The following is an 18,470-nucleotide window of genomic DNA, read 5'->3' as shown; positions in this document are numbered from 1 at the left end:
GCCCATCACAGGGTCAGGCATACACAGTAAAAAGCCCACGCGGGGCTGGTTGGGGCTTTATGCATAGCCCTTCACAGCTCTGAGACTCAGTTTACCTATCAGCGAAAGGAGGCGACCATCCTCCCTTTCAGGGACGACTGCTGGCCCCTGCAACAGGCTGGTAGGAAAGCCCAGTGCTGGGGCCCCTGACCTCCCCCAGAGGGGAGTTGGGGGAGGATGGGGGGCGTGGGGGGCGGGCGGGGCCCTCCCTTAGCGCCCAGGGCCGCGTCGCTGTCCGTGGTGCTGAAACGCGCACGTGTGAGCGGCTCCCGCGCCCTGCTCGCTGCGGCTCCTCGGGAGGGAGCTCATACCCCACACCCGCCTGACTGCGGAATCGGGGTTTCGGGAACCCACGGGGCTCCTCCACAGAACTCCCACCCCGGCTCCTGTCTTGGCGGCCTCGGGTAGGAGGAGCCGCCCCTACTGGGGGCCCTGACCTCCCAAGCCCCATCTGGCCCCAGTGCTGGTTCTAGCTACCCGGGTGAGAATTCAGGGGATCAGGAGCTGAGAGCAGCAGCATCTAATCTAGTCTCTCTGTCTCTGTCTCTCTGTCTCGATGTCTCTTTCTGTATCTCTCCGTGCATCCCTTTTCCTCTCCGTGTGTCTGTCTCTCCGTCTTTGTCTGTCTCCGCCTGTCCATCTCTCCAGGTCTCTGCCTCTCTCTCTCTCCCCCTCCCCACCACTCTGAAAGCTCCAAGCCCTCCCTGCCGCCTGCAATGCCCAGCTTTCTCCAGCTTCTCGCCCTCCCTGAGCATCGGCCGTTGCACGCGGCCTCACATTGGGGCGTACACAGTTATCGTGCCCCGCCGCAGTTCTGCCTCTTCACTCCAGTTACCCCTGCACCTCAGGGTGCCCATCTGTGCGATGACATGATCGGTAGACACTCTCTCGGCACTCCTCCGAGTCCCAAGGGCCACTCCTTACTCCCCACCTAAGAAAAAAAAAATCTCATTAGCCCCCAAACACCTGGAAGCAGAACATGAGGTGTGTGAATAATTTATTTTGTGAGTCATTTTAATATTTTATAATAATTGTATGAGCTGTTTGGTCTCGCGGAGCTGTTTGGCTGTCATTAAGATTGAGCCAGGACGGGCCTTGCCGCTGCGGCATCTCTGAGTCGGCCGAGGCGGCCTGTCCCTGTGGGGCACACAGTGGGGGCCAGGCTGAGGGAGGGAGGCAGTCTCGAGGGACACTGAAGTCAACCAGGTGCCACTAGTGGTCAGTGGGCTCTGAGCGAACCAGTGCTGCGGCTACGGATCAGCCTCGTGTGCTTTCATTCATTCATTCATTCATTCATCCATCCATCCATCCATCCATCCATTCATCCAAACAGTGACTCGCTCACTCATTCAAACTTGTTATGATCTGAATGCTTACGTCCTTTCCCACCAAATTCCTATGCGGAAGCCCTCGGTGAGTTGGTTTCTGGAGGTGGGGCCTTTGGAAGGTCATTAGTGTTGGATGAGGTCCTGAGGGCGAAGCCCCACAATGGGATCAGCATCCTTCCAAGAAGAGGGAGGGGCCAGAGCCCCCCTATCCGCTCCGTGTGAGGACACAGCGTTGGGAGTGGGAGCCTCTCATTAGGAACCAGATCTGCTAGCACTTTGATCTCGGACTTCTCGGTCTCCAAGGCCATGAGAAACCAATGTTTGTTTTCTGAGTTACTCAGTCTCTGGCATTTCGTTACAGCTGCCTGAGCAGACTAAGACATTCTCCAATCGTCCTTCATCGCACCCAAGTCAAGCCCCAACCACCCACCATGGTCTAAAAGAGCCCCCCACATTCAGCCTCCGTGTGGCCCTCCTGCCCTCACCACCTCTCTGCCCTCCACTCTGCTCCGGCCGCACCGGCCTCCCTGCGACTCGTCCCACCCACGCACACACTCCCACCTCAGGGCTCTGCCCTCCCACGCCGTCTCCCGAATGCTCTCTCCCGGCCCTTCCTGTGAGGGCTCCTTCTTGTCTTTCGGCCTCAGCCCACGTGCTGCTGCCCAGATCTCACAGTGGCAGGATCTGGAGGGGGGCACGCAGTGGGAAGGTGTGCTCGGCAGGGAGCTCGTGCGGGCAAGGACTTGGTGCCAAGGGTGTTGAGGCCAAATCAGCTGAATGCAAGGATTGCAGGTGGGGAGGTGGGCGGAGCCGGAAGAACCAGGCTGGGGGAGACGATGGAAGGCTGGGAGCTGGGCTGGAGAGCGTCTTGGACATCAGGATGAATAATTTAGACTCCATCCTGGAAGGAAACATTTCAGTCCAATCCTAGCCAGAGTCACCTGGCCATTTCCTCCCCCAGAGGACCTCATTATGACCCGCTCTGACTGGGCTCAGCCCACCTCTCAGCATCTCACTGTGAGCCCCAGCCACACAGCATCAGCAGGGAGCCGGCCAGACCTTACAAGGAACTCAGGTGACAGGCCCCAGGAAAGCCAGAGCTCTGGGTTTGTGCTGGAAATTCTCCATCTGCCCATCCTCTTCCCCACAACCCCCTCTATGCTTTCCAGCCATGCCCTCGGGAGAGGCTCATCGCCTAGACAGAACTCTCAGTCTCCTATTGGCCAAATCTCGTTGGGTTCAACCAATGGGAAGGAGCGGGGAGAGGTGGGTAGAGAGACAGAGAGACAGACAGAGACAGAGAGGTCTGGGTACTTATTCTCCCAGATCCCGCTCCGCTGTACAGCCTCTGGGCACTGAGCCCCTTCCAAGTGTCAGCTGCCACCGACTCCAGCGACCCCGTTCGCCCCCCGCCCACTCAGGCCTGGACGCGGTCACAGCTCCCGCCACACTGCGCCCTGCGGCTTCCCCAGACTCCTGCGCACCCCTCTGTGAGTAACCCCTCTGCAGCTTCGAATGGGCGCTGCGGACAGATGCTTTATAGATCTGCGTCTTGCAGAAGTGAGGCCAAACCGACTTCTTTCTCACTAGCTCTCTTTGTGTGGGTCAATGTAAAGAAAAATAGAAGAACGTTATAGGGACGCATCTGTGTGAACTTTAAAAAACCCTCCAAATAGTCACAAAAGTCCAGTAGTATAAGGATTTTAGTAATACCAAATAGGAAAAATAAAGCCAGTGGTTATATCTGTTTTAAAACAGAGAAAACATAGAATGGTGTATCATGTACCTACGACAGAAAATTCATACAATTCTAGTTTACATATCCCTGTTATTTCCAAACATCCATCTAGGGCTCGGTTGCTATATCGAGGTTGAAAAATAATTTTGGAGACACCAAACAAACGTGCAAGGCCATAAAACTTGCTAATTTACAAATGTATACTGTGAAAAATAATTTTAGATATAAAATGTAATGTGCATTGCTGCCTGAGATTGGCTTGAGGACCCTCTACTAGCTCAGTCTTGGAATTCAGGTGGAATTTCAACCAGACCCCCGCTATTCCCACCAGCGTAAACGTAATTGTGCATGGATGTGGAATTAAACAGAAAATAACTATTTTAGCTGGATGCCAGAACCTATACCTAGCCCTGCCTGGCTGTGAAATCATGAACGCACCTAGAAAGAGCAACAAATGTTAATAGTTACGTGATCTCGAAGGTTTTAAGTGAAAATTCAAGAAATTGGGGTCATCCGCCTTTCTCAAAGTTTATGAATTTAGATACACGCACTAATGCAGACGCACAAGTGAAGTTGTTTTTGTTAGTAAACAAGATAATATATCACAAGAGTGGTCCCTGAATGCATCTGGAGTTGGTCTTTATAAATTAAGTTTAGATTTATGTGTACCCTTAACTCATTACTCCTGATATTGTCAGCTTGTTAGGCTATTGTAAATCCTGGCACTCACCAGCACAAAGCAATGTGCATACAGCACTGCACAACGGTGAATTATAAAGCAGTTGTCACCAGTCACTTTCCAATACAAAATGAGAATCGACAAATCAGAAATGAGGTAGCCTGAAGCAGTAGTGATATTCACTCTCACAAGCCATAGCATTGTTAAAGTAAAAAAAAAAAAAAAAAAAGACGATAACAAATGCTGACGAAAATGTGGAGAAATTGGGACCCTCAAACGTTGTTGGCAGGATCCTGAAATGGGGCAGCTACCTTGGAAACAGGCTCACCCAGAGATATCTTCAGAACCAGGGAACGATTCCACTCCTAGGAGAAATAAAAACATGTCTATGCAAATTCTTTCCTATGCGTGCTCATAGAATCTTGCATATGCATACTCATAGCTAAAGATTTATAAGTCTATGGCCATGCCACCCTGAACAAACCCGATCCCGTCTGATCTGGGAAGCTAAGCAGGGTCGGGACTGGTTAGTTCTTGGATGGGAGAGCACCTTGGAAGACCAGGTGCTGTAAGCGTAAAAAAAAAAAATTCATAAGAGCTTGAAAAATAGGAAAAAAACAAATGTCCATCAGCAAAAGAATGGATAAATAAATCGTACATTATACAGTGAAATATTATTATTTGACCACAGAAAGAGTGAAACCCTGACACTCGTCACAACACAGAGACCTCGAACCCACGACGCTCAGTGACAGAAGCCAGACGCAGAGGCCGCACGCTGCGTGACTCCACGTACGTGCCATGTCCAGACCAGGCATGCCCACGGAGACAGGAAGCGGGTTAGTGGCTGCCGGAGGCTGGGGCCGGGGAGGGAGTGACCACTAAGAGGTTTCTTTCGGGGTGATAAAAAGGTTCTAAAATTATATTATCTAAATATTATCCTATTATTTGATTGATTAATTGATACTATTATCAATTATATTATCTAAATATATCATAATAGTATCTAAAATTATATTATAATGGTTGAACAACTCTATGAATACATTAAAAACCATTGAATTGTACACTTTAAATGAATAAATTGTACGTATGTGAATTATCTCGATTAAGCTGTTCAAAAAAGGAAAATGAATACAGAAATATCTAATACACCTTTTACTCGGTTTCTCCCAGTGGTAACATGTTACAATATTCTAAACAGGAAACTGACATTAATACAACCTTTTGACCCTTCGGGTTTCAACAGTTTTACACGCACTCGTGTGTGTGTGTGTGTGTGTGTGTGTTTCTAGGCAATGTCATCCCATGTACATCCACGTGACCATCACCACGGCCAAGACACAGACCAGACTCCGTCACAGGGGATGTTCATGCTTCCACAGCCTCCTGACTCCCACCCCCCCAAAACCACTCGTCTGTTTCTCATTTTATAATTCTGTCGTTTCAAGAATGTTACATAAATGAAATTGTATTGCGTGTAACCTTCTGAGACTGGCTTCTTTTATTCCGTATAATTCCCTGACATCCTTCCGAGGCGTCGCATTTATCACTAGCTCATTCCTTTTCATACCTGAGTGGTATTTCACGGTACGGAGGGATCACAGGTGGTTTAACCGTTCACCCATCGAAGGACATCTGAGTTTTTCACACACATGCACAGTTTTTTGTGTGAACAGAAATATTCATTATCGTGGGATAAATGCCCAGGAGTGCAATTGTTGAGTCATATGACAAGCACGTTTAGTTTTCTTTTTTTTTTTCCCCACATTTAATTTTGAAAAACCAAACAAAATTCCGCCAGACTCTTCCAGAGTAGCTGTACCTTTTTACATTCCTACCAGCAACATATGGGTGACTCGGTTTCTCTGCATCTTCACCAGCATTTGGCGTTATCACTATTTTTTATTTCACTCATTTTGACAGGTGTGTAGTGTTATGCCAACCGGGGTTTTAATTTGCATCTCCCTAATGGCTAACGATGTTGAACATCTTTTCATGGGCTTATGCGCCATCTGCATATCCTCTTCCGTGAAATGTCTGTTCCTGTCTCTGCCCATTTTTTAACTGGGTTGTTTGTTTCCTTACTGTTGAGCTTCGAAAATCTTTTATGTATATATTTTTTGAGAGTGCTTTATATATTTTAGACACATATCCTCTGCTGGGTATTTGCAAGTATTTTCTCCCAGTCTGTGGCTTGTATTTTCATCATTTTAATAGTATCTTTCACAGAGCAAAAGCTTTAATTTCGATGAAACCCAATTTATCCTTTTTTTTTTTTTTCATGGAGCCTCCTTTGGTGTCATGCTTGCAAACTCTTTCCCTAACTCCAGGTCTTGAAGATTTGCTCCTGTTTTCATCTAAACATTTTATGGTTTGACGTTTTACGTGGAGACCTGCGATGCGTTTTGGACTCTATTCGGAGCGTGATGCATGGCCTGGCAGGGTTCTCTCCTTCTGAGCCAGTGCAGGTCCTTGAGTGAGAGGAGGTGTGGGCAGGAGGACGCCTGGGGCCAGTGGACGCCGGTGGCTCACCACAGCCTCACTCTGGGCCCTCGTTTGCCCCATCAGGTAATGAACGGACGAGACCTGAGGATCTGTAAGGTCGGCTGTGACTAAATGACTTCACGTCTCTGGACATCTGACTTTATGGCCCTTGGGCCTCCGGACTCGGGTTAAACTCCGGTGCCTCCGGGAAGCACCTGAGCCTGGGTCCCAGGGCTCAGGTCTTAAGAACAACCCTGAGGGACAGTGGCTGGGCGAGATGGAGCAGGACTCCAAGACACTGTGGCTTTTTTTCCTTCTGGATGGCAAAATCAGGTCATTTTTCAATTCCAGTCATTCTCCTTCATACATAAAATGCGCCAAGAGCCACTTTCCCGAAAATCTAAATTGAAAGTAAATAGCACGGGGACAATTCTCGGTGATAAAACCGCCGATTCTGGAGCTTCTTGGGATAATATTTATTCTCCCTTCTTGCTAATGGCTCCGGCCGCCTCCCAGGTTATTACAGTAATGCATTTGCCTAACCTGACTGGGCTGCACCCCACCCGGGGCTGATCGCCCCGCATGGACCCCCACCCCCTCTGCCAGACAATTATATTAACCGCTGATGGTTTGCAATTACTATAAATCAGAAAGCACTGGGCCGGATTTGTTTCTCTTTATTGAAGATGTTTAAACTTCATGCATTGCTAATGTCACTGCCCCAGACTGGATTTAACTCTTTGAGACGCAGAGAGTTGGCTCTCAGGGGACTTTTGCTTGGGGTGGTGCTAGGATCACCCCCATTTTCCAGATGAGAAAATGAAGATTCAGAGAACGATGCCGCTTGCTCGAGGCCACACGGCTGGTGGGGCGCTGCACCCAGACTGCGCTGAGATTTCTTTCCGTTTTAGCCCTGGATAGAGTTGCATTTGTGGTGAAAACCAGAAAACAAGTCGGCAGGGAGTCTGCAGGATGAATGGAGGTGGGGGGGCGGAGAATGTCATGCAATTCTTAAAGGCGGGAGGCCAAGGTCTGCGATGACAGGATGTGGGGTCAGAGGGTGACTCCAGGATCCTGGCCAAGCAGCTACAAGGACGGGGCTGCCCTCGACCAGACTGGGTGTGGGAGGAGGGTTGGGTGTAAGGTGGCCACGTTCAGGGAGAGGCCTCCGTGAGCCCCACCCTCCCCCATGGAGACACTGATGGGTGGCCGACCCAGAGTCTGGCACCCAGGGGAGCCCAGGCAGAGACAGGTCTGTGGGTGTCATGAGGTGTAGACCAGCGGCCCCCAGCCTTTTTGGCACCAGGGACCGGTGCTCCTGGGAGAATGTAAGCCTGAGGAGCTGAGGCGGAGCTGAGGCGGTGATGCCGGCGCTGGGAGCGGCTGGGGACCCAGATGAAGCTTCACTTGCTCACCCGCCGCTCACCCCTTGCTGTGCAGCTCGGTTTCTAACAGGCCACGGACCAGTAACCGGTCCACCGCCCAGTGGTTGGGGACCCCTGGTGCAGACACTGTTAAAAACCCAGGAGTAGATGAGGCTGGGGTCGGGGGAGGCGTGTGAGCTGGGGGAGGACCCCGAGGAGACCAAGGTGTTGGGGGGGGGGCGCGAGAGAAACAGAGCCTGCGAGTGTGAACAGCGATCTCGAGGAGTCTCGCCATGACGGGAGGCAAAGCCATGGGCGGCATACAGAGAGAACTGGGGTTGAATTTTCCTCTGCAAGATGAGAATGGCCTGGCCGAGCCAGAAGACATAACGGAGGAGAAAGGGGTTGTCTGGGGAGCCCCGGCCTCGGGGGGCATCCGGTGCTCGCCTCCTACCTCTGCCGATTCAGCTGCGAAACCGGCCTGAGACAAGCGTCCTCCCTGGGCCGCAGGTCCCAGCGTGGTCCAAGCACCCGGCAAGGGCCCAGGGCTGACGATGAGATGAGTCCCTCTCCCCTGGGGTGCGTCTGGGCGGTGGTGGCCCCCAGCCTCGGGCTGTGGCAGGATGCGGGGCCCCCTCCCCTGCAGGGAAGTAGACAGCTTCAAGGGAAAACTTGGTGCTGGTTCCCCGGTGAGAAAGGGCCCCACAAGTCAAAGTGCTTTTTCAAAAATAAATAGCCTGATTAGCATAAGGTATGCAAATGTATGCTAATGTGACAACTATTAAAAGATTCCAAATGTCATCGAGGGAAAACACACCAGTCCCGGCTGGGAGGCTGGGGGATGGGAGGAGGGGACACAGCCCCGACTCTCGAGAAAGGTCGGGGTGCTGAGCCCCGGCGCCACCAGGCCCCACGACACACACGGGCTACTCCAGCGTGGACCCAGGTCCCGTCCTGATGGCCCTCCCGCCGCCCGAGCTCTCTCGGTGGACCCTCCCTGACGCACTCTGCCAAGGGTTTGAAAACTTCGTCCAGGGCGGCGAAGCCTCTCGCCCCCGCGTTAATGCACAGGTTTATTATTCCACGGGAGAGGGAAAGCAACACAGATTACAGACCCCAGCATCCTCCCCGAGAACAGGTTAAAACGGAGCCTCCCCCTCCACGGACGACACCCCCAGCCTCCCAAGGACTGGGCGAGACTTTCGCGCTCCACAGTGAACATGCTTAGTCAGCCTCTCGCATTTCGGGAGGAAACTTCCGTCCTTATCATCCCCCCCGCCCCACCACCACCACCACTTGTTTTTTGAGACGAAATAAGACCCGAAGAGGCTCGGAGGGACCCAGGTCGCACGGCCAGCCGAGCGCACCGACTCACCTAAACCACTCCACGCGCAGCAGGAGGCTGGCTCAAAGCGTTTTCAGATGAGGAAACAGCATGGGAGAGGCAGGCGGCTTGGCCCGGGTCACGGAGCGGCTGCGAGGCCGGCTGCGCCCGCGACGGCCGTCCGGCCAGCTCCCCAACGGCGTCCCGAACATCTCTTTCAAACCGACCAGCCCTTAAAATCTGAAACCTATTGCAAAGGAAATCGTGTATCATGACGGTAAATAAAAAACCGGCATCGCTGAGCATTAAGTGGAAACCGACTCAATAAAAACGAAATCGTGCCGCGAACTCTGATGAGAGATGGTGTCGTCTCCGTGGCTCTGAGCTGGGCCTCCTCACGCCCTTCGGCCAACAGGGAGACCCCCACGCATCGGAGGGGTGCGAGAGACTGCCTCGCACCCAACTGAGACCTCCTTCTTCATGCAGAAGTGAGGGCGAGGGCTCCCGCCGTGAGACTCAGTGGTGAAGAGCTTTCATGGCCACGAGCTGGCGTCCATCGCCCTGGAAGGCAGAAGACGGTCCCAACCCCGCAGAATTCTACGTTACGATTGGGGTCTATTTGGGGGGTTCGTACTGCCAGCCCAAAGGCGGAGAAGGGCCAGTTTCACCCCTGCACCCCCCCACCCCCCGCCATGAGTGTTCCTACCCAGCCGTCCATTCACCTATCCAGTAAATTTTTTTTTTTTTCCAGCACCTATGGTGTGCAAGGCTCTGTTCTAAGACATGGCAGCAAAGTCGTGACCAGGACACATCAGGTCCCCACCCCGCAGCAGCTTCTCAACTGCTGAGGACATTTTCCACCGCTTGACGACATCGCAAGGTGAACGAGAGAACGTCTCTCCATTGTTTTAGAGGTAGGGACCATCCTGGTGGACATGGGTGGCCTTTCCTGACCGGCATTCTCCACCCTGCCTGGTTTCGCTGCCGCCTGGGGGCGCTACCGCACACCAGAGCCCTTGATAAGCCACACCCTCTTTCTCCCAGGCACGCAGCAAGACCGATTACCCGGCACCCTGCAGTCGGCACGGAGTCGATAGAACGAGGGTGGGAGCAGTGTGCCCGTCACCCCAGTCCTGCCCATGCTCTCCACGTTGGAGATGGGAGAGCGGCTCGTCGCAGCGTGCCCAGATGAAGACGAGCTTGCCTGCTAACCAGCAACGCCTCGTGGGCGCTTCACGTAAGCGACAGATGAACTCCCGTTTACCTGCGGTCTGTTGCGGCAGGGAGCGTCGCCTTGCCTGGCCCACGCCTTGCCCCCGCTCCAACCCTGCGGTGTAACGGTGCCCCCGGCTCCGGGTGGGGCTTAGGTCACTTCAGCCCATCACCAAATCCTGTTCTCACTGACCTCCTGACTGGGTCGGCCACGGTCACGTGGCCAGAGTTTGCAGACGGAGAGCGCGGATGGGCTTCCTGGGCCCGCCCACTGGGGAGCGTGGAGACTGCCGAGCCCAGGGCAGCCAGCCAGGGACCCGGGCGTCTGCATTCACCACGGGGAGAAAACACGGACCTTCCTTTATCGTGATCATATTTTAATGCTCCGGCCTTTTTCCAGGGCGGCCCACTTGTCTCCGCAGCTGCGACCACCCAGCCGACACCCGGACCGCCGTCTCCAGCTAGATCTGGCCCCAGAGCTCCAGCCAGTTCGTCCCGGACACCTCTCCTTGGATGGCCACTAGGTACGACCTACCCAGCCCCCAACGCATTGCGTTAGCCCCTACGCCAGCCCCTCCTCTGTGCCCCATCTCAACAGAGGCCTCGGGATTTTTCCGGAAAGCTGGAAACAACGGTCAACACCTCCGTACTCACCGCTCCTTGTTGGTTTAATTATCGTCTCCAGCCCACTGCAGCTCTCTATCTCCGCCTGCCTGGTTCACACAAACACTGGCTTCTGCAACGGCCTCCCTGACCGCCTCCTGGAGTCCACACAGTGGACAGAAAGGCTGACCATAGTGCACATCTGACCCTTCCCCTCCCCCTCCACAGCTCTCCGTGGCTCCCCAGTGCCCTCAACGAAAGTTTCAAATTATGTTTCAAAATCCCTCCCGTTCTAGTTACTCTGTTCTCCCCTGCCCCGCCCCCACTCCTCCACGCTCACCTCAGGCCCACTCATCTCTCGACGTCACCTCTGGGGAGCCCGGCCTGCGCCCCTGCCCGCCGCTGAGAGGGCTCTCCCCCGGGCTGCCACACGGATCTGAGCGTCCCAGGTCTCACGGGCCGATGTTGTGACCGCCCAGATGCATGGCCTCGGGTTCCAGTGTCCACCACCGACCCCGGCTCCCGACATGGCACCCAGCACGCATTAGAGACTTAATAAATCCTTCCAAACAGATGCCGTGAATGTGCCGTGTGTAGCAGACGTGGGGGCGCCCCGCCTGCACGCCCCCAGCACCCCCGCTTCCGTGCCGGCTGACAGCACCCTCCGCAGTCGCCTGCCTCTCGCGCTAGCTGAGGCTCCCTCAGCCAGCGTGAGGGGGGGTGGGACGTGCCAGGAGCCGATGCTTCGGGAGGCAGCCCCCGGCCAGCGACGGGTTGCGCAACTGCCCCGGCTCCTGCGCCTCAAGGGCTGCACGCTCTACGCCATCTCCCGGGGGTCCCCAGCGGGACCGAGCCCCAGCTGCCCTCGGCGGTCACCTGCTCGTGACAGCGGGCTTCTTCCCTTCCCCCTCGGGGCTGCTTGCCGGAAGCCCAGCCTGAGACATCACGCAAGGAAAATCAACTCTCTAACTCAGTTGCCAACACTTCCAGGAAGAACTCTGACGTGCTTTGGGGAAAAAAAAGAGAAAAACAACATTGCCTCTTGCTCCCTGTCAGCTGCGGACCTCACTGTCTTTGTGCGGACTGCGACATTGGCAGTTGTGTATTAATTGCATCTTTTTTTTTTTTTTCAGGAACGAGATGCTCTCTTGCAGTGTGTGTGTGTGTGTGTGTGTGTGTGTGTGTGTGTGTGTATGCGTGCATATGCCCACTTAATGACTTTCTCATTTTGAGATCGGGCCAGATAGCGTTTTGAAGAAAGTCTGCCCAGCGCCCAGAACATATAGAAAATTCCCTCAGCTAAACGGCACTCCCACTCGCCCGCCCATCCATCACGGACACACCGCAGAATGAAAAACAAGCATATTGACTGGATCTATTTCTAATCGACAACCTAAGACACTGTTTGAAATCCGCCATTAGATGCGGGAAGCTGGAAGTGTCTGTGTCTCGTTTCTCGAAGGTGTGGGGTCTGTGGGAGAAGAGAAAGAATCGTGGCAGCATGTGGCAAGCATTTATTGAGCACCTACTGTGTGCTGCACCCTTGTCTGGGTGCTAGAGACACAGCAGTGACCAAGACAGACCCAGCCCCACCTCACCAGTGTCAGAGACAGAAAGGTCACCCGTGTCCCATGATTAGGGCCACGACGGGGATGCTCGAGCAGCTCGGGGGGCACAGAGTGGGCGCCCGATCCAGCCTGGAAGGTCGGGGAGGGCTCTCCAGAGCCGGAAAACGCCGAGAGTTGAAGGCTGAGCAGGAGTTAGAGATCAGACAGAAATACGAAATGGGGAAGAGCACTCTGGGGAGGAGGAAGGGCGTGTGCAAAGGCCCAGGGGCAAGTGGAGGTAATTCGGTATGGCCGGGGGAGGGGGAAGTAGTGGGAGACGAGGGGGGAGAAGCTGGCAGCGTGTCGAGGCCACGGGAAGGTGTTTCGACCTTCCTGTGGACACGTGGGATCTGCGGAAGAATTCAGAACAGGGGCGCGGGTGACACTTGTTCAAAACCATTTGGGCATAAAGTTATCATGTGACCCAGCCATTCTGTTAGTGGGCACATCCCCAAAAGGACAGAAAATAAGGACTCAAATAGGTGTTTGGACACTCGTGTTCGTAGCAGCAGGATTCACAATCAGCCGAAGGCAGAAGCCACCCGATTGTCCGCTGCCAGGTGGACGAGCGGCGGAGGGCCATCCGCACGCTGGAATGCCGCTCGGCCTTAAAGGAAACGGAGTTCTGGCGCAGGGCACAACGTGGGTGAGCCGTGAAACGTCACGCTCAGGGAACCGAGCCTTTGTCCCACGGAAGGACGAACACCGTGCGACCCCGTCTACACGGGGTTTCTAGAACGAGCGAAGCCACAGAGGCAGAAAGCGGGCGACAGGTGGCCAGGGGCTCACGAAAGAGGGATGTTTGGGTGGGAAAAGACAGCGGTGACGGTCACACAACGTGTGAAAGTATTTAGTGCCACTGAATTGGCCACTTAAAAATGGCGAAAACAGCCAGCTTCATGTTGTGTATATTTTTACCACCCTTGTTTTAAAACTTACAATAAAAAATTTTAAAAAAGGAAGAAAGAAAAAGATCACTTCGACTGCCGTGCGTGACCAGGGATGGAGCAATAAGTCCAGGCAAGCAACGATGGGGATTCGGCTCAGGGTGGGGCCGGGGAGAAGGTGTTTGGGGTGTCTAGGGGTGCGGTTTGCAGGTGGGGTGAGTGGGAGGCCGGGAGGAGGTGAGATGTCCTCCCAGGACCCCCCACTTCACCTGCGAGTCCCCATGGCCTTTCCCCCTCCAGCCTCCACCCTTATGGCCCAGGGCGACCCCCGGGAAGAAGCCCCGAATGGAGCTTACAGCCACGCCACTTCCTCGGCACGAAGACCTGGGCGAGACTGGACAAAAACGCTCCATCTCCCAGCGATTCCTCCACCCGCCTCCACTTACAGGTGCAGATGTAATACCTGCTTTTAAATTCAATTAAGTCGGATTCAGTTCTGCTCCTGGAATACATTACCCAGCCAGAGACAGCAGGGGAGGGAAAAAAAAAAAAGGACGGGGAAAAAAACACACACAAAACACAACACAGGCCTATTTAGAGATTTCCCTCTAAATGGATTTTAATTCTCTCGATTTATCAGAGGCCAGAGGAGCCGCGGACAGCAGGCGCTCGGCGTCTGCAGACCTGCTTTCAGCCACAAGGAGGGGAGAGGAGAGGCTGAGCTGATCGTGTCTGATGTTCACTTCCAGCGGGGGCGGTGTCTGGGGGCTGCCGGCCCTGCCACTCACGGGTTGCTCCTTAGCCAACAATCACACCCTCTTTGTGCCTCGGCGTGCACTTCTGTAAAATGGGGACGAGGGCCGTGCTTGTCTCCGAAGACTGACGAGCAACGGATCACCCGGGGAGACCGGGGCCCGGCCACAGCGCAGTGCCCAGCACAGAGAATGTTCAGGAAAAGCGGGGGGGAGGGCCGGGGGGCAAGGCCATGACTGTTGCCGCTTTGCAAGTAGAGGCCTGGTCCTGCGCCAGGCCACTGTCGGGGAGCAGCATCAGGCCGGGGGAGCCCCGCTTCTGAAGGCTGGGGGAGGCATGGGGCGGGGCGGGACAGACGGGAGCGGAGGTGGGACCAAGACCGGCAGGCGCTGGGGCCAGGCCGCCGCACAGGTCCGCAGGCCGGACAGGCCAGGGAGACCCTGGGACACAGACAGGGTCCCACAGCGTCAGAAGAAAGGGGCCGGCTGCCACTCTCCATGGTGCTGCCTGCCCAAAAGGGGCAGTGGCTGGAGCTTCCGGAGTCACCACTCAGAGACCGGCACCGCCTAACCCCGTCCTCAGCCTCCCATGCCACGCCTGTGGAAAAGCGAGGCTGGGCGAAGGAACGCGACCCCCCCCCCCAGGCAGTCCCCAGGAGCCCCGTGTCCTAACCTCACTGGGCCCACGCTCACTCCACGGGTAAGCGCCCAGCTGGGCCTCAGGTTTGCTGTCCGTACAGGGGGAGGTGGAAGTGAAGGCCCCTGGGTCCTTCAAGGCTCATCGGTAGGTCAAGGACACTGGGAACCCCAGCCTTTTGTTTACATAAGAGCCTGGTCAGCAACAATGGAGTTTTGGACCAGAATCCAGAAGATTTTAGGACGAAGGCTGTCCTCGCTACATAGGGACCTCCCTCTCTTGGGTCCTGGCCCATAATGTCCCTTAGGGGCCCTGTGAGCCATACTTGGCTTCTTAGAAGCCCCACTTTATCCACAGGAGGCCTCCCCGGGTCACAGGCACACGGCCCCTCACTTGGTCCTGCCCCGCAAAGGCAACCGGGAGGGCGCTGGTCCCAGGATCGGGGTAGAAAAGGTGAAAGAGAAAGACAAAATACAGTTGCCCTTGAGAGGGCCTGACGGGGAGGGGGTACCGAGGGGCTCGGAGGGCTAGAATATTCTCTCGTGCTCTGGTGGTGGCTACACAGGTCTCTACCCATTAACAACGCTTAGGCCATACCTTTATGGCCCGTGCACTTCACAGTGAACACTGGTTACAGACAAAAGAAGGGAGAAGGACCCTGTAAGACAGGCAAAGATGGGGGGGGGGGAAGAGAAACAGAAACAGGTGAAGACAGAGACGGGAATAGAAGTAGAGAAAGAAAGATTAAGGAAACCGAGAGACAGAGTCAGAGAGAGGAGAAAGACAGACATGAAAATAGAGAGGAGAAAAAACCGAGTTTCGGGGCAGAAAGGTGGCAAGAAAGAAGCTGGGAAGAAAACTGAGGGAGAGAAAGCCAAGGAAGAGAGAAAATAGGAGGAAACAGGCAAATGGCCCGAGAGAGGGGGAGGGAGGCCAGAACGCCGAGCCGTCACAGGCGAATATGTCCTTAATTGTAATTACACGGGGAACATTTAGTTTGTAGATGCAGCAGAAATGAAAACGCTGTGCCTGCCCATTAATCTAATGGCTGTTAAGTCAATCACTCTTCAAAGGGGCCCCCTGCTGTGCGTTTGCTGTGGAGCGGTGGGGGGGGGGCACCTGGTGCAGATCAGAGGAGATGGTTTTAAACTAATGATGCTCTCAGGGAGAGCCCGAGGGGCAGTTCTGGGGAGGGGGGTGGAATTCGCAAAAGTCTGGGCTGGTGAATTTCAGAGCCTTGCAGGCAGCTACCAATCTAGAGGAGGGCAGCTGGCGAGTAGCACTTCTAATCTGCAAGGCTGGGTTAGGGCAGATACAATGTATACAGGCGAGACACACAGCTCTTTAACTCCCCCTAGGGAGTGGGGGAAGGCTTGCTAACAGGTCTGACATCTAAACCGTGCCTCCTTGTATCAAGTGAAGCAGGCAAGCAAAAAAGGAAGGAAGAAGGGCCTTCCAAGTAGAGCGAACAGCTTGTGCAAAGGCTGGGGAGGAAACAGGCAGACAAGGTTGAGTGCGACCAGGAGGGCTGAGCTGAAGTCGGCAGAGACCAGACTATGCAGGGCCCTTTAAAGCATACGGAGGAGACTTGTTCTGGGGGTGACGGAAGACAGAGAGAGATGGAAACAGGTTAAGGCATATTTTTAAAAGGTATCCCTGCCGACAGAGGCAGATTTGGCGGTCGACCATAAGATCTTTTACTCACTCGAAAACGGTGAGCTTCCCAGGCTGGGAGGTATGTATGCAAGGTAAGGCCGACTAACCACCCAGGGACGGAGTGGGCTGGGATTACAGGGGTGGGGTTCTCAGCCAAGAGGGCGGGAGGACCCCCTAGAGAGGGCTGTACTGTTCCTAACCTCGCGGGGGGGGGGGCACACTGGGACCCACGGCGAGGAGTCGGGGGTTGTGGATGAGTCAAAGGCGCCTGGATGGGAAGCCTGAGTCAGTGCCCTTGCATACCTGTGCTTGCCACCCTCAGCCGGGGTGACTCACTCATCCCTTTGGCCCGGAGTGCGGAGGCCTGGTGGGAGTGGGGGAGGGAAAGGCCACCCAGTCATCCTGCTACTGCCCACCCCTCCTGCACCCACCATGTGCAGGAACCAAAACTCTGCTCCCTGAACCCCTGGAAGGAAATTTGTCGGCTCCGAAATATGCCTCAACCTCATGCACTTCCCTCTCCCGCCATGGCCCCAACCCTGGCCTGGCTCCATCATCGCGCACGTGGGCCAGGGCAGGCCCCTCTGGTCCCCCTGGTCCTGCCTTGGTCCCTCACTGTCTGTCCTCCCTGCAGCAGCCTCCACGGGGGGGATGTGAGCACCTGAGGCAGATCAGGCCCTCCTTTCTGCCCACAGCCCTCCATGGCTCACACCTCCCTCTGGGTAAAAAGCCCAAGTCCTCCCAGTGGCCTGTCCCCACCCTGCCCTCCCCTCCTCTGACTCCGCTCCAGCCACAGGCTCCTCACTGCTCCTCCAACAGGCCAAGCTCGGGCCTGCCCCGGGGCCCGTGCACATGCTGTGCCTTCCGTCTGGAATGCCGTTCCCCCAAATCTCATAGCTTCATCCGACTCTCCCTACACATCACCTCCTCAGGGGAGCCCTCCTGGATTGTTGAGCAGCCTCCAGCTCACTCTCCTTCCACCTTCTGCCCTTGCTTTTACTTTCCACACAGCACTATGGTCCTCTGAAACGGACGTCCACCTGTTTACGTTTGTTTATCCTCACCAGGCCTAAGGTCCAGGGAGCTGGGCCAAGGCCTGCTTGCTCACTGCTGTATCCCTGGTACCCAGCACCGGGCCAGGTACACAGTGGGTGCTCAATATGTGCTTGTTGGCTGGCTGAATGGACCCTCACAGCGCCCCCCCCACGCCCACACACACCCCTTTGGGGACTATCAACCCCATTTCACGCAGAGGAGAACGGAAATGGACTCAGAGAGGCACAGCTTGCTACCTGCAAGTGCCCCAGGGCTGTCTGTGGCGGGAGGGGGTACCCCGGAACTCAGGGGGGGAGGGGGTCTGTCCATGTTGCCTTGGGGGCACTTTGTGTGTATGGGGGAAGGGGCTCCTCATTTTGCAAGAGTGAGACCACTCGTTCCGCTTCTGCTTCCCCGCAAAAATCAGCCTCGGGATGGGCGGGCGAGGGGACCCGCGTGGGGGGCGACCCAGCGTGGAGGGCGGCGCACGTTGTAAAGACTCACGCACTGCCCTGGAGATTCTGCAAATTCCTCCTCCGTGCGCTCCCTCCTCTCCTCTTAAGGCTCCTCCCCTCTCTCCCGCTTTTTCCTCCTCAGCCAAGACCCTCCCGACTTGCCCCAGCAACTCCCACCCGGCCCCCCGGGCCCCGCCCCGCGGGAGCCTGCAGCCAATGGCCGCGCTGCCCGGTGAGGTAATGCGCCCGCTCCGCACTCCCATTGGCCAGGCTGGAGGCCGTTCTCGTCGCGCCCAGGAAGGCGGAGCCCTGTGAAGCACCGGTGGGGATTCCCGCAGCCTCGGCACGGCCCTGGGGTGGCCCCTGAGCACCTGCACCCCCTCCTGACTGTGGCACCCCCACCTGCCCTTCCCCCTCTCTGGACTCAGGCGCCAGCAAGAAGGGGCGGGGCTGGACTTAGAGACCCCTGTCCGCCACTTCCTGCCCCCAGGGAGGATGGAAGACACCTCCCCCCTCACAGCTTCAGGCAATCAAAAGACCCCAGAGCTTTATCTTTCAGGTCAAGTGCACATTTAAGGAGCACCCGCTCTATGCCAGGCCAGGGGACCCACTGGGTATACAGCGGTGGCGAATTGGCACCCAGGTGCCTGCCCTCCGGGGCTCGCAG

General features: G+C 55.5%; 1 pseudogene; it reads left to right on the top strand.

Annotated features, from left to right (window-relative positions):
• The first annotated feature begins 4,240 nt into the window (after nucleotides 1-4,240).
• On the top strand, nucleotides 4,241-4,359 carry LOC118612707 (annotated as a pseudogene).
• Nucleotides 4,360-18,470: the final 14,111 nt, after the last annotated feature.

The sequence above is a fragment of the Rousettus aegyptiacus genome, unplaced genomic scaffold, assembly GCF_014176215.1.
Source record: "Rousettus aegyptiacus isolate mRouAeg1 unplaced genomic scaffold, mRouAeg1.p scaffold_m13_p_16, whole genome shotgun sequence".
NCBI classification, from domain to species: domain Eukaryota; kingdom Metazoa; phylum Chordata; class Mammalia; order Chiroptera; family Pteropodidae; genus Rousettus; species Rousettus aegyptiacus.
Note: the sequence above shows the minus strand (reverse complement) of the source record. Positions and strands in the feature narration are given on the sequence as shown.